The sequence below is a fragment of the Sesamum indicum genome, linkage group LG5, assembly GCF_026168435.1.
Source record: "Sesamum indicum cultivar Baizhima isolate 11 linkage group LG5, ASM2616843v1, whole genome shotgun sequence".
NCBI lineage: Eukaryota > Viridiplantae > Streptophyta > Magnoliopsida > Lamiales > Pedaliaceae > Sesamum > Sesamum indicum.
Genome location: NC_142661.1, coordinates 3950893 through 3966059, shown reverse-complemented (window position 1 = coordinate 3966059; position 15167 = coordinate 3950893). Strand labels below are relative to the sequence as shown.

The 15167-nt window shown below is 33.5% G+C and overlaps 1 pseudogene; it reads right to left on the bottom strand.

Annotated features, from left to right (window-relative positions):
* Window positions 1–859: 859 nt before the first annotated feature.
* LOC148788027 (uncharacterized) lies at window positions 860–6839 on the bottom strand (annotated as a pseudogene).
* Between the last annotated feature and the right edge of the window lie 8328 nt (window positions 6840–15167).

Sequence of the window (15167 nt, the reverse complement as noted above, 5' to 3'; positions counted from 1 at the left end):
CTAATTCTTTTGGATTTGTTGTCAATAAACTCCCCAATTCCTTTGTTCTTTCTATGGCATCTTTGAAATAGCTCAAGATCAGTCACTTCTCTACCAAGTTCTTTTTCCTATAGTTTACAAAACAATATTAATTCACATGTCAATAAATTGCATAAAAGATATCTAAAAACTTATATATACTTAAAACTTACCAATTTTTGCCTATGTGCCCCTACAGGAATAGAACCACCAGTGTGTTTTGTTATCGAACCATATTTTTCAGTCAAACGATTTTTTTGGGTAGTTCGACATTTTCCTAAATAATCTTCTGAGGCCCAATACTTCTGAACTAGATCATTCCATAATTGATTATTCAACCAATAAGGACCTCTATCAATCATATCACTCATCTCTGGTTCTCTACCTAACTGTTTGTGAGCATCATTCAGTGCCTTTTGCTTAGCTTTGTACATCATCTCTTCGAATCGATCACTCGCATTTTCATTCCACACCTTCCTCATTTCCTCGTCGGTTAGATTATCCCACCAATACATCAACTATCACATTTCAAAACAGTAACTCACATTAAATAATTACAAAATATGTCTATATAATTTAGCAATGAATAAATTGAATTAAATATAAATAGTATTTATTACCTTGAATTTCTCCCACAATAAATCTTTAGATGCTTTTGGCACAGCGTGCCATCTTGGCCATGCCTCAGTGAAAATGCCTTTAATATCATTTGTGAGGTTTCGCATAACACCACTTTCAATAAATCTATTTTGACAGAATAAATTTAAAAAATATATAAAATTAAGAAATAGAGCTAACATTATTTATGAATATATTAAGCTCAATTTTAGAAGCTTTGAAATTACCGATTGTTCACCATTGTCACTTTTGTCCTTTTACTTGGATGATCTGGGATCTGAACTCCACTATTGGGTCCCCGTCGACGTCCATGTGACACAGTACCTTCACTTTGTCCTGTATTTTGTTCATTTTCAGGTCTTGAAGGTATTGTTTCACCAACCTATAACCAAAAAAAAAAAAAAAACAATAACAGAAATTATCTAATGCATAATTCACTTTGTCTTACTTGCGTTTCACTGTTCGAACTTCTTGGAAGAATACGAGATGAGATACTTTGTCCACGCACCTCTTCACTAAGATTATCTTCAGGTTGCGATAAGTGATCTCCCACTAACTCCTCATTCTCATCTCGAAGTTGCAAACTTCTACCCCTGCCTCGCCCTCACCCACGTCCGCTGGCTCGTCCTCTAGTCACCATCCTGTGTCAAAGAGAAACAAAAAACTATTAAGTTTTAAGATTAAGATTACTATGATGAACAATGTTGATATAAAATGCATATAAAGTGATAGAATGAAATAATTAAATAAATAAAATTACACGAACATTGTCCATATTCTCATCACTTTCATTTGAATCATATTCTTCTTCTTGCTCATCATCTTCTGGTTCGAATTCTTCTCCTTCCCAATGATCTTCATCTTCTATTATGACTTCATTGAAATCTACACCATGTTGAAGTCCCTCAAATTCATTTGCATCTACTTCTTCTACCACACCGTCCGAAACAATATTGATCTCATCTCGATCAGTTTCAATCAAAATTTGGTGTGGATCAGATGTCTCATCCTCTTGAAAAGCAATATCGACGCTTTGCTCAATATTCTCGTCTTGTCCTTCAGCTAATGGGACGTCAAATTTACCGGTAGCCTTTACTTTGCATACTGCCCACCAATCACGTCTCTCTCTTTTGGTGCTCGGAAAGTTTGTGAAGTAGACTTGTTGTGCTTGGGAAGCCAATATAAAAGGGTCATTTGATTTTAATTTCAATTTATGGTTAATTTCCACAAGACCCGATGTGTGCCACTTAAGCCCTTTATCAGAAGTGTCGTACCAATGACACTTAAACAAGACAACCCCACGTCTTATCCCGTAATACTCCAATTCTATAATTTCTTCCAGAAATCCATAATAATCCACTTCATATTCATTGTAGGTACTCCCCAAAACACATACACCATAATTTGATGTTGCTTTAGAATGCCCGTACTCCAAAGTGTGGAATTTGAATCCATTCACAAAGTACCCTTTATAGCAAGAAACACGTCGACTTGGACCATGAGCCAACTTTTTTATGAGGTCGTCAACTTCGTTACGTGTATCTCGAATCTAAGAAAAAAATAATAATTTATAAAATAACATAATTTTCAATATGCCAATATATACATTGTTAAAAAGTAATCTATTACTTACATGAGCAAGTAGCCACCGAGAAAAATCTGTGTCCCGCAATGTTTCAAGTTCCATGTCAGTTATTCTTGGAAATTGTTTTCTATTTTCTTCATCAAATTTCCTACAGAATTTGTGATGATCATATGTTAATTATAGACACAAGTCATAAGAAACATTTGTGAGGACATAATGCACGAGTTAGATCACTCACTGCAAGAATGGATCAATCTTCTCATAATTCATCAAGACATATCTATGTGCAGCCTTCATCTCATCCTCATCCAGATATCTAACTGCAATTCTATTACCAAGTGGTCGTCCAGGATGTGTAGAAAATAGACTTTCACAAGAATCTATCATTCCTCCATCATCATTTCGTGGAACCTGATTTAATCTGGATTTTACATGTGGTTCAAAATATGAAGAGCAAAATGTTGAGACTTCTTCAATCATATACGCTTCAACAATTGATGCTTCAACTCGAGCTCGATTTCCAACCTTTTTCTTCAAATGGTATAGAAACCTAAAATTTGTTAAACTTTTAATTTACACAAGATAACTTATATTTTCTAATTATATAAGATAATTGAACTTAAAAAAATTACCTCTCAAATGGATACATCCATCGATACTGTACAGGTCCACCAACCTTAGCTTCATACGCAAGGTGAACTGGTAGATGTTCCATAGAATCAAAGAAGCTTGGGGGAAAAATTTTCTCTAACTTACACAATATCTCAACAATGTTCTTCTCAAGTTTTTGCATGTGCTCCACACGCAATATAGTTGCGCATAGATCCTTAAAGAAAAACTGTTGAGTTCAGTCAGCGCTTCCCAAATAGGTTTCGGTAGTAGATCTCTAAATGCAATTGGGAGTAATTTTTGCATGAACACATGACAGTCATGACTCTTCATTCCATAAAATTTGCATTCCTCTTCATTCATACAACGAGCAATGTTTGAGGAATACCCATCAGGTAACTTTAATGATTTTACCCAAGAGCACAATTCTTTCTTCTGTGCTTTAGTTAAAGTATATGGTGCCTTGGGTTTGTAGATTTTTCCATTTGCACCTTCAAACAAATGCATCTCAGTACGACTACAATACAACTCCAAATCTTTTCGAGATCTGACATTATCTTTTGTTTTATCTTTAATGTCCATAATAGTGTTAAAGATATTATCAAAGACGTTTTTTTCGATATGCATGACATCCAGATTATGTCGGATAAGATTTGTGTGCCAATATGGTAACTCCCAGAATATGCTCCTTTTAACCCAATTATGTGTCCTGTCAAATCCATCAATTGGGTGTGTACCACCTGGTGGTTTTCCAAGATGGTTTCAGGAAGCTCATCCACCTTTTGTCGCATGTCTTCTCCAGTTAAGCGCATAGGGATCATTTTCACATTTTCCCTTCCGAAACTTGTAGGCTTGTCTTCTATAAGGATGGTCAGGAGGCAAAAACTGACGATGACAATCAAACCAACATGCATTCCTTCCTAACGAAGTCTGAAAGATTTTGTCCTTTCCATACAATAAGGACATGCCAACAACCCATGAGTGCTCCATCCAGATACTATCGCATTTGCAGGGAAATCACTGATTGTCCATAAAAGAGCAGCTCTCATGTTGAAATTTTGTTTTTTGCACACGTCATAAGCTTGCACCCCAATTGTCCACAATATTTTCAACTCGTCTATTAATGGACGTAAAAATATATCAAGATTTTTTCCTGGACTTTTTGGGCCTGGTATAACCATATTCAGGAACAAGAAAGGCTTTTGCATGCACATCCATGGGGGAAGATTATATACAGCAATAATAACAGGCCAACAACTGTAAGGAGTACTAGAATTCACAAATGGACTGAAACCATCTGTGCATAACCCAAGGCGCACATTTCGTGCATCTGAGGCAAATGATGGATGAGTGCGATCGAAATGTTTCCATGCCTCTCCATGAGACGGATGTGCCATACTTTCCTGGCTCGAAGGATTATTTGCATGCCATGTCATGTGCTCACAGGTGTAGTTAGATGCATATAGCCTTTTCAGCCTAGGTATCAAAGGCAAATAACGCAACACCTTGAAAGCTACTTTTTTCCGTGATCCTGCCTTGATTGGCTTGTATCGAGGATGATAACATATAGGGCATTCTTGAAGGCCATTGTTCTCTTTGTAATACAATATGCAATTGTTTACACAAGAATCAATTTTTTCGTAACCTAGACCAAGTTTACCTAGGTGTTTTTTGGTCGTGTAAAAGTTATCTGGCAACTTTTCATCTTCAGGCAGCATGCTTTTGATTGTTGACACAAGTCGATCATAGCAAGCTTCAGGTAAATTGTACTCTGATTTGATACTTAATAGTTGGGCCACAACAGAGAGTTTTGTGTGATTTTTGCAGCCATCCCATAATGGTTCGTCAGCATCTTTTAATAAGTTAAAAAACTTTTGTGCTTCTGGATTAGGCAGTTGTTCAGCACACGTGAAGTTTGAGCTGAACTCATGGCCTATTGCATCCATCACCATTGTTCTATAACGAGACGTTTCTACCTGAGGAGCGGTTGAAGAACCCCCCACATCATCTCTTGTGTTCACGGATTCACCATGTGCGTACCAGATATTATAACCCCGAGTAAATCCATTTTTTACTATGTGTAAATGCGCATCACTTCAATTCAAAAATCTTGTGTTGCCGCATTTAGAGCATGGACATTTGATTTGTCCATTATTCAGAAATCGTGGGTTATTAAAGGCAAAGTTCAAGAACTCCTGATCAACCCTTGTTACGAATTCATCTAAAAGAAACCCATTATCATCCAAACGCCTCCACATCCAACTACGGTCAATATTCATTATTCTGCAATTTTTAGATAAAGGAGGCTAGATGAATTAACCATTATTTTGAAGATCAAGATTTTTTTTCTACTAATATAAGAAATAGGAATAAATGATCTCATATTAGGCCTAATTATAACACTTAAATAGTTCACTAAAATCATTCTCCCACTAAATGTAATAAAATCATTCACTGTGTTCAAAATTCCCTCAAATGACTTTGAAACAAAAGTTTGTATGAGATATCATTCGAATAGCAGACAAGATTATACAGAAATGGAGTTTTACCCACCAAGCTCAATTCAGAGTTGATCCAAATGATCCTATCTAATCATGCAAAAATTACTCTCTTTAAAATAGATTTCCCATTTCCACAAAATTCCAGAGGGACATATCTACATGTAAAACTAATTTTAAAATTACAGTTTTAAAATAGATGCTTGTCTCATCTCGTCTCATTTCATCCTAGTGTGAAAAAATGAGATGGGATAAGTGCATATGAGATTGGAATTATTTTGCATGTGGGTTGGGACGTGAGATAGAAAGTGTACTGATAATAGTTTGCCTGATATGTAAAAGTTGTTGGGTATGATACCGTAGTTGATGAGATGTAGTTTTTTCTTAAAGCAGTGAAATGTGTTTGAGATTTGTTTTGAAAAATTTCTTATAAAGAAACACATATCTACATGTAAAATATTGGCTAGACGAGATGAGATTTATATCACAAGCAATCCTTCGTGATTATCTCTATTTGAAAGCATCATAATTCAATATTTGAAATTGTTGATATAAGATACATAAAACTTTAGTTTCTGAATTATAATACTGATACTATTTTTAGAAAGGATCTTTTGCACAGAGATAATAGTTGGAAGATAAATAAGTTTGAAAAATATATGTCAATTAACAATAATAAGGTACAAACTGTACAATGTAGGCTTAATGACATAAGAAATGTTTCAAATCTTTCAGATATGCATGTCTAATGTGAAGAATGCACCCCATAAAAGTTAAAGAGAGAAGAGAGCTTGAACTATATATAATTTTTGGGAGGGCAAGACTCAGCTGTGATGCTTTATATAATTGACAGATTGCTCCAATGGTCTAAAGTGCAAATCCCACATGTGCATATCTACATCTATTTTATATTTCCACAAAACTCTGTAGCCTTTCATATTTATAAAATAATTACTTGCAAAGTATAAGAGACATGCAGGCATTTACCTACTGAGCAAAAGAACAACAATTACACAAGAACAACAAAAGAACAACAATTGCAGAAATTGCAGAAATTGACTAGAATTTCCCAGAAATTGCAGAAATTTTCAAGAAATTACAACATTATATACAACACTAGATACTCAATTTTTCAGAAATTTTGCTAAAAATAAGATGCTAAAAACACACCCAAACCCAAAAAAAAAAAAAGAAGAAGAATAAAATGCAACAAAGAAATAAGAATTACCTGGAGAAGCCGTACTCGTCGCCTTCCTCGTTGCCGATTTACCGTCCTTGTTGCCGTGAGTTTAGGGCTAGGGTTCTAAGAGATGGGTTTGTAGAAAAAATGAGAGGAGAAAGATGGAAGCCGTACAAATCTGTGTCCTCGTTGCCGATCTTGCGTCCTTGTTGCCGTGAGTTTGGAGTTAGGGTTCTAAGACATGGGTTTGGGGAAGAAATGGAGATGGGTTTGAAGGAAGAAATGAGAGAGGAGAAGGAATGGAAAAGAAAGAAAGAACGAGGAAGAAAGAGAGAGAAAGAGATCAGTTTTTGAGTTTTAACTTTTTGTATAATTATTATTATTAATATATTATTATTATTCTTATTATTATTACTATTATTATTAGTATTATTATTATTATTACTGTTATTATTATTATTGTTATTATTATTATTATTAGTATTATTGTTATTATTGTTGTTATTATTACTATAATAATAATAATAATAATAGTTATAATTATTATTATTATTATTATTATTATTATTATTATTTTAAATCATGATAATCGAATCATAAAATTTTTACATAGATATAGTTGAAATTAATATATGCTCACAATCTGCAAAATTTATATATTTATAAATGTTAGTATAACATTGATATAACTATCATCATATATTGTTGAACAACATGGGTTAATCTGGCCATCAAAATTCAGATTAGACCGTTAGATATGATAAAACTTACAAAAAAATACATTTGGTAAAGTTTTAGACTTATTGGATATACGGATGTCGAGATATCATACTCGAAACATAAGAGTAATCATTCAAGAAGGTGTATCGTTGAATCAGACCATGTGATTTTAAATCATTAAATCATACCGTCCGATATGATCTAATGGACATAGTCTTGTATATATTTAAATTTCGTATGAATCAGGTGCCCGGATTTTAAGATATCGTAATTATTGATTAAACTTTTTAATCTCATTATATATAAAATAAAATAATAATTAGAATTATTCAACTATCATCATCATCATTATTATTGTTGTTGTTGTTATTATTATTATTATTATTATTATTTTTAGATTAATTCATAGGAATTACTAAAATTTTGATATAAATTTATAAATAATAAAAAATTATAAATGAATTAAAAAAAATTAATAAAAAGTTTACTTTAGTTTTATTGTAATTAATTAAAATTAAAAATACATTATAATTATACAAATATATATTATCATGTCATATAATTACAACTTAATTATTATTACATAAATAAAAAATTCTTATTTTTGTGTTTTAATATTTTAATAAATAAAAAAATTCCTATTTAGACCATCAGAGACGGAAATTTCCGTGGCTAAATTAAAGAAAAAATTAGCTACGGAAACAGAGACGGAAATAACCAATTCTCAGCCATCTCGATTTTTAAGGAATAAGAGACGGAAATAGAGACAGAATTTCGCGAAATTATAAATCCGTCTCTAAAATAAAAGTTATTAATAATTTATCATATGTAAGAGTTCCGTCTCTAAATCCGTCTCTGATAAAGACGGATTTTGTTCCGTCTCTAAATTTTGGTCTCTGATACCCTGTTTTCTTGTAGTGTTTGCCTCATTAAAAGAATGTGGTTCATGTACAATAGAAGAAGGACAAACATCAGCAATATGAGTAAGTGCGTGTGAGCTTACAGATTTAAAGTGTAGATTATCAGTAGAAACATACACATTATCTTATAGCCAAATAGGAGGATTATGTTGTCCGGTACTCCTTCGAAGATTGGTTGCATCAGGTATGTTAAGATCATATGGTTGTGGAATAGAAGGTACATGAGATGGTGTCTCTACAAAGGGCTCAGAATCAACTAAATGGTCAAATTGTGGGTTACAATGCTCATATTCAAGATCATCAATACACAAGGTATAGACTGATGGTGAAAAGGATCAACAGATGCATGATAACGAAAAATGTGTTCATAAAAGATTGTATCTCTGAATATAATTATTTTTCTAGTGACAATATCAAGTAACTTATACACTTTATGGCCTGAATTCTAACCAAGAAATATGCATTTATGAGCTCTGGTGTCAAACTTGTCTTTGTGAGGATGAACATTGGTTGCATAACACAAGCAATCAAAAGACTTCAAGAATGTGTAGTATGGTTTTCTTTATATATATAATAGTTCATAAAGACTTTTCCATTTGAACAGAGGTGTAGGAAGTCTATTAACAAGATATGTGGCAGTAAAAATTGCATCCCCCCAAAAGATTTTAGGCAATTTAGATTGAAAGAATAAAGCTCTAGCAATTTGAAGTAGATGTTTATGTTTACGCTTTACGACACCGTTCTGTTGTGGTGTATATGGACAAGATTTTTTATGGAGAATTCCATATTTGCAGAGAAATGATTGATAATCTAAGCCCAAAAACTCACTTCTATTGTCAATCCTAATTGTTTGAACTGTGGTGTTGAATTGGTTTTTTACAATAGCACAAAATTGCTTTAGATGATGGAGTGTTATATTTGTGTGTCATTAGATAGGTCTAAGTACATCTACAGAAATCATCTACAATAGTTAGAAAATGGTGAATACTACCAAATGAATATAGGTGATATAAATCTCATATGTCCACGTGATCAAAGAAAAACAAGTTGAAGTTTGAATACAACTAATTGGGAATGGTTTTTTGTGTTGTTTACATTACTAACACACATCACAAGGAACAATTGTACACAAATCAAATCTATTTATAGCATCAACATGAGTGAGTACAATGTACGAGGGACGACATAATCTTTAGTGCCACAATTTACTTAAAACTGAACTGTTTATGCTAGCATTGGAAAGGGGAAAAATGCTTGAATCTGAATTAAGCACATACAGTTTGCCTAGTATTTTCCAAAGGGCAAGGACTTCCCTAGTTTGCAAGTCTTGCAGAACATAACATAAGGAATGGAATTCAATTTTGAGTGGATGCTCACTTAGTAATTTGTTGATAGAGATAAGGTTGTGATGAAATTCTAGCACATAAAGCACATTAGTTAACATGATTTCGTCATATAAGCAATATTTCCTAGAGATTTGACTAATTTAATTGATCTATCAGGAAGTAGAACTTAAGTATTTTTATATGCATGTTTAAGTAATGAGAACATAGATTTGTTTGAGCACATGTGATTTGAAGCACAGTATCCACCATCCACTTACCACATTCTAATGACTCCACAACATTCAAAACATAATTGGAGTTAATACCTACAAAATCAAGCGCTTGAGCATAGCTGATGACTCCACTTTCAGTTCATTTTCCTTTCATAATCTTGTGTGTTTTTTAAATATCAATATGTAAAAAAAATTAATATACTATGTACAAAATTTAAAAGTTTTAAATGACAAGTAAATCTAGTTGATTAATATATACAGAACTTACCAATAAAATAAAATTTATATTATTAGATTATACTCATTCAATACTCATACTCACGGATATTTTAGGGTTTAGACCCTACTCAAATCCAAAATACTTACTTCAGTAGGTATGAATCCGAATTTGGGTCTAACATAAAATGATTGGGTCCAGGTATAAGTCTAACATAAAATTATTGGGTAAGGATTTAAGTATTACCCACCCATCGACAGACTTACATCTGAGGATTCACAAAATATTCTATTATAGTTGATTATTTCTTTACCAGTTTATGCAAATGATGGTAGCTTTTCTTTCATGCAGCTTCTCAAGCAATCTGTAGCGGATTACACAAAAATTGTCCACTTTTCTTCTCAAGCAATCTTTTATGCAAATGATCATTATTCATCTCTTTTGAACTCATTCCTTTCCACGAGCTTACTCAACAACAAAAATGTGGATATGTGCAACAAGAATCATTTAACTTCGCATTTAAAGACAACTCCATAAAAAAATATATTCTTGATGAATAAACATCTAAAGTTATTTAATGCAATATTATGTCATTATCTATTAATTTAATAAATGGCTAGAGTTAAAGAATTTACATATACAAACAGTGTCACTTAAATTAGAATTGTAGAATTTTATTTATTTATAAATAAAAGAATTTTAATGCTTATTTATACTGTAACTTTCAAATGTTATGTTCTCAAATATCATTTGCGATGACTACTAGTACCTATAGAAAGGCATCTTTAGGAAATAATATTATATACATTACATATATACAACGACTCAAGTTCAAATAAAATTCAAAACTCTCTGCTATGACAAAGCATTGCAACCACAAGTAGGGGTGGACATCAGGTTGGATTCCCTAGATTGGGTACCCAACGTGTCGAGTAGTATGAAAACAAATTCGATTTCAAACCTGATTGAACCTGGTACCCAGGTTAGTAGGGTTTAGTATTCTTTATTTTTATTGAAAAATAATAATAGAATTAATTGTTGGTTGTTTTTTTTTTAATTTAAACCAACCGGAGGTAGGGGGTGCTTTTCGGAGTCCCTGATCCTTCTTTATTAAGATCAAAAAGTGAGCAAATTTACATCGAGGAGTGCTAACTCCCTATTATTTCTAAAAAAACTGTAAAAACGAAAGTACTACTCCCTTACAAGAATTCACCCAAAGCATAAATGAGTAGTACTACTTCCTTACAATTAAATCACGAAAGCAAAAATAAGGAGTATTACTCCCTTACAAAAGTAAGACGTGCTAAAATGACAAACAAAGTTGGAGATGATAATCCAGTGTGTCAAAAAGTTTCTGCCACTACAATCGAATCATCAGTTCCAACTAGCATCTGCAGATCAAGCTATACAAGCAATCCAACATTTGTCACCAAAAGAGATGCATCATCAATAGTTGTAATGTAACAAAAGGGGAGAAGAGCTAATTGAATATTAGTCACATGAATTCTCAACTTTCATGTCAAAATAATGGAGCAAAACAAGTCAAAAGATGGGCAACAAAGCAATAATAATGTGTGTAACCAAAATGGGCACAACCTAAGCATGCTGACAAGATAAAAAGAGATGAGATTGCACTATAGATAACAACCATGAACTAGAAACACGCAATTAAGCTATAGAATAGGCAGACAACAATGCAGAAACAGACACAACAAAACAGTCCACCCAGCATTCACGAGAAACTAAGGCAATCAATAACAAATAAGCGACTCAGGGGGGATCAACAACAATTTTGAATTGAACGTGTGGGAGGCCACAAAAGTCAAGATGAACAATACCTTTCACTTTACCTGTAAGATGTTCCTTGGTAAGGATGCTAAGTTGTTGAGATGTACATGCTTGATTGGCTAGAAAATCCGCCGCTTATTTACCTTTTCTAAAGATGTGAAAGATTTTATATTCGATTTGCCTCAGAAGGTTTCGAATGTTTTGAAGGATAATCTGGTAGTTCCATGCCCCTTGTCGTGGTGTGGAGATGAGTTTGATAATAACTATTGCATCAGTTTCAATCCAAATATTGTGAAATCCCTTTCCGATGCATATTTTCAATCCTCTGTGTATAGCTTGAAGTTCAGCCTGGGTGTTACAAGTAATACCAAGAGGTTTTTGAAAGATAAAGATGACTTGACCGAGATGACCTCTGAGGATGCTGCCCGCACTGGAAATACCTGGGTTACCTTTAGACGCTCCGTCTGTATTCAGTTTGTACCACACTGCTTGAGGCTTTCTCCAATGGACAATAGTGGTTTTCTGCTGCTTAGTCTTCGGCTGGAGGGAGATATTGATAGTGTTTATAGTGAAAAAATCCCTTTGCACGTGCATGGCTTTTAGCATCTCACTTTAATAGAGGTTATGCATGTATGCCAGTGTTTTGTGGATAATGGTGTTGGCCTTGAATGCGACTCCCCTGTGCTTAGCATCATTCCGAAGCTTCCATATGTTCCAAAGAATCAAGATTGGGATAATATTTCTGATGTGTGGTTTACCGTAGATTCAATTTTTCCAGGATTGGATGAGAATGGTGATGTCATTTGTTTGGGGGATATTAATTTGAAATTTAGCTGCGAAATAGCTCCAAGCTTCCAAAGTCTTATTGTTATGTAAGAAGAGATGTGGTATGGTTTCTTCTGCTTCACAACACTAGCATTTGGAGGGTATTGTGATCCCCTTCTACTGAAGCCTCTCATCAACAGGTATCCAGTTATGAATCAACCTCCAAATAAATACTGAAATATTTGGGATAGACCAGAGAGTGTGATAGAAGTTGAGGAGATTGATGGCTTCTAATTTCATTCCAAGTTGATTTTGTTGTAAACGCACCATTCTTGAACAGTTTCCAATGTTGAAAGTCAGTTTGGCTGTCAGTAATAGGAACTTTCTTGATCAATTCGATGATGTGCTATGGCACAGTTTGTTGGAGTTTGTTGACGTCCCACTCAGAGTTGTTCCAGAATCAGTTAAAAGGGACATGAAGATTGCAGTGAGTGCCTAAGATATTCGATAGTGTGCCTTCCGGTAGCCACCAATCATGCCAGAAAGAGATAGTACCGGCCCCCAGGCTCCAGAAGATATTTGTTTGTGCTTCTGTTTGAATTTTACAGAGTATTTTCCAAGTATTTGAATCAGTCATGAAGATTTTGGAGAGCGTGGGAAAATATCCTCCACAGTATTTACTTATGGAGAATTTAGACCATAGAGAATTGTTGGTTGTTTATGAATAAATTGACATTATTATTATTAAATATTTATTGTTCTTTGACATTGAAAAAAAAAGCCCAATCAAAACTATTGAAGACAAGGGAAACATGATATATGAGCATAAAATTATAGGAGCAAGTATTTATAATTACAAAAACTGACAAGAACAAAAAGAAATAGTAGACAATCAATTATAAAACTAAAATTGAGCCTCAAAATCCTAATTTTAGAAACTAAAACTACAACCATATTAAATTTTGGTTGGGTTGTAATTGTGTGGACAACTACTCTATAGTACACTTCTTCAAAAAAAATTTTAATTATTGTCAGATACCTAATTAGGTTTTTGAGCTCACAGTGACCCATATAATTTAGTCGGACTTTGAATTTACTCAAACTCGATTACTTACACAAAATACCCAACCCGTTAAACCCAAATCCTATCGGGGTTGAATTGTGATCTAAAAATTTTGGTTTGAATGCCCTCCCCTAATCGCAAGATTTCATGTCTTTTGCAACAAAACCTTTTAGTCCAAAATATCTTTTAATGAAAAAACTCCTAATTACTTTTGTAATGGCAATTGGTATGATATTAACTTCTATTTATTTATTATCTATGTTACGATAGATGTTCTATGGATACAAGATATTTAATGTTCCAAACTCTTTTTTTGTTGATTCTGGACCACGAGAGTTATTTCTTTCGATCTCTATTTTTTTACCCGTACTAGGAATTGGTTGTACCCTGATTTTGTTCTTTCAATATCAGTTGAAAAGGTTGAAGTTATTCTATCTAATTTTTTTTATAAATAGTTTTTATTCATAAAAAAAAGAAAAATAACAAAAATCTTATCATTGAAAAAAATGTTCATTGTACAATGATAAAAAGAAGGCTTTTTCTTCTTCTCTTACGTTAAGTAAAAAAATGAATTTAAACTGGCGAGAACTCGGTGAATCACTACAAGCAGGCGGAGGTTAGTCCGGTTTCCTCATTCGAAAACTGCTACTAGTTTCTATGATCACTTTAGTTGGGGTTTCATCATGCTGTTTTCGATGTGACAATCAAAGTGTTTTAGAGCCTTTCAAAGCTTTAATACCATATTTCAATATGACTTATAATTTAATCTTACAAATTCAGAGGAGATTATGAAGTCACATCTAAAAATAAATTTACATCCCCTTTTTCTTTATCACAGTTTTGAAAAAAAAAATTAGGAGATAATCTTTTTAAACAATATAATATTTCGATTTACATTTATTTGAGATTCATTTGTTCATATTCTCTTAATACTGTTATTCATTTTTGTAGATTGGAATTCGTATGTACATATACTATTTAATTATATGCAAAATCAATAAAGCAATATGCAAAATCAAAAGCTCTGCATATGCATAACTACATACATAGAGATACTGTTGATAAAATGGCCCAAACCATTGGTTGAGCCTAGCACTTGGGCGACTTACTCACTTAAAGCCCATCAGGCTTCCTAACCCATCTACCCGGCCAACCTATTGGTTTGACCTGACTGACTGCCTACTTAAGTCTCTCTCTCATTATCTTAAACCCTAACCCTTTCCCCATTCCCCTCCGTCTGCTTCTCTCTTCCTCTTCCCAAGTGATCCTTTGGGTCTCCCCCTCTTCCTCGTATTCCTCTAATCTTCTCTATTCCCCATCAATGGCCGTTGAATGTCATTTAACCAGCAACCTCTTTATATGGCTGATAAGAATCGGCTCATGGCATCAAACAAAAAAATAATCATCTTCTATCTTCTTCTCCCTTCTCTCTTAGATTTTCTGAGTTATACTTCATGCTCTAAAAGCTTGAAGCCACCGGTTAATTAATAGCCTTTGTGGCAAGCCTTGGTGGCTCTGTTAAAGCCTAAGTGGTTGTGACCTTTGTGGTTCTGAGAATAGCCTTTGTGGGTTTAAAGCCTTTGTGGTTTGTGAGATAAGCAACCGTGCTAGGTTGTGGCCTTTGGCCT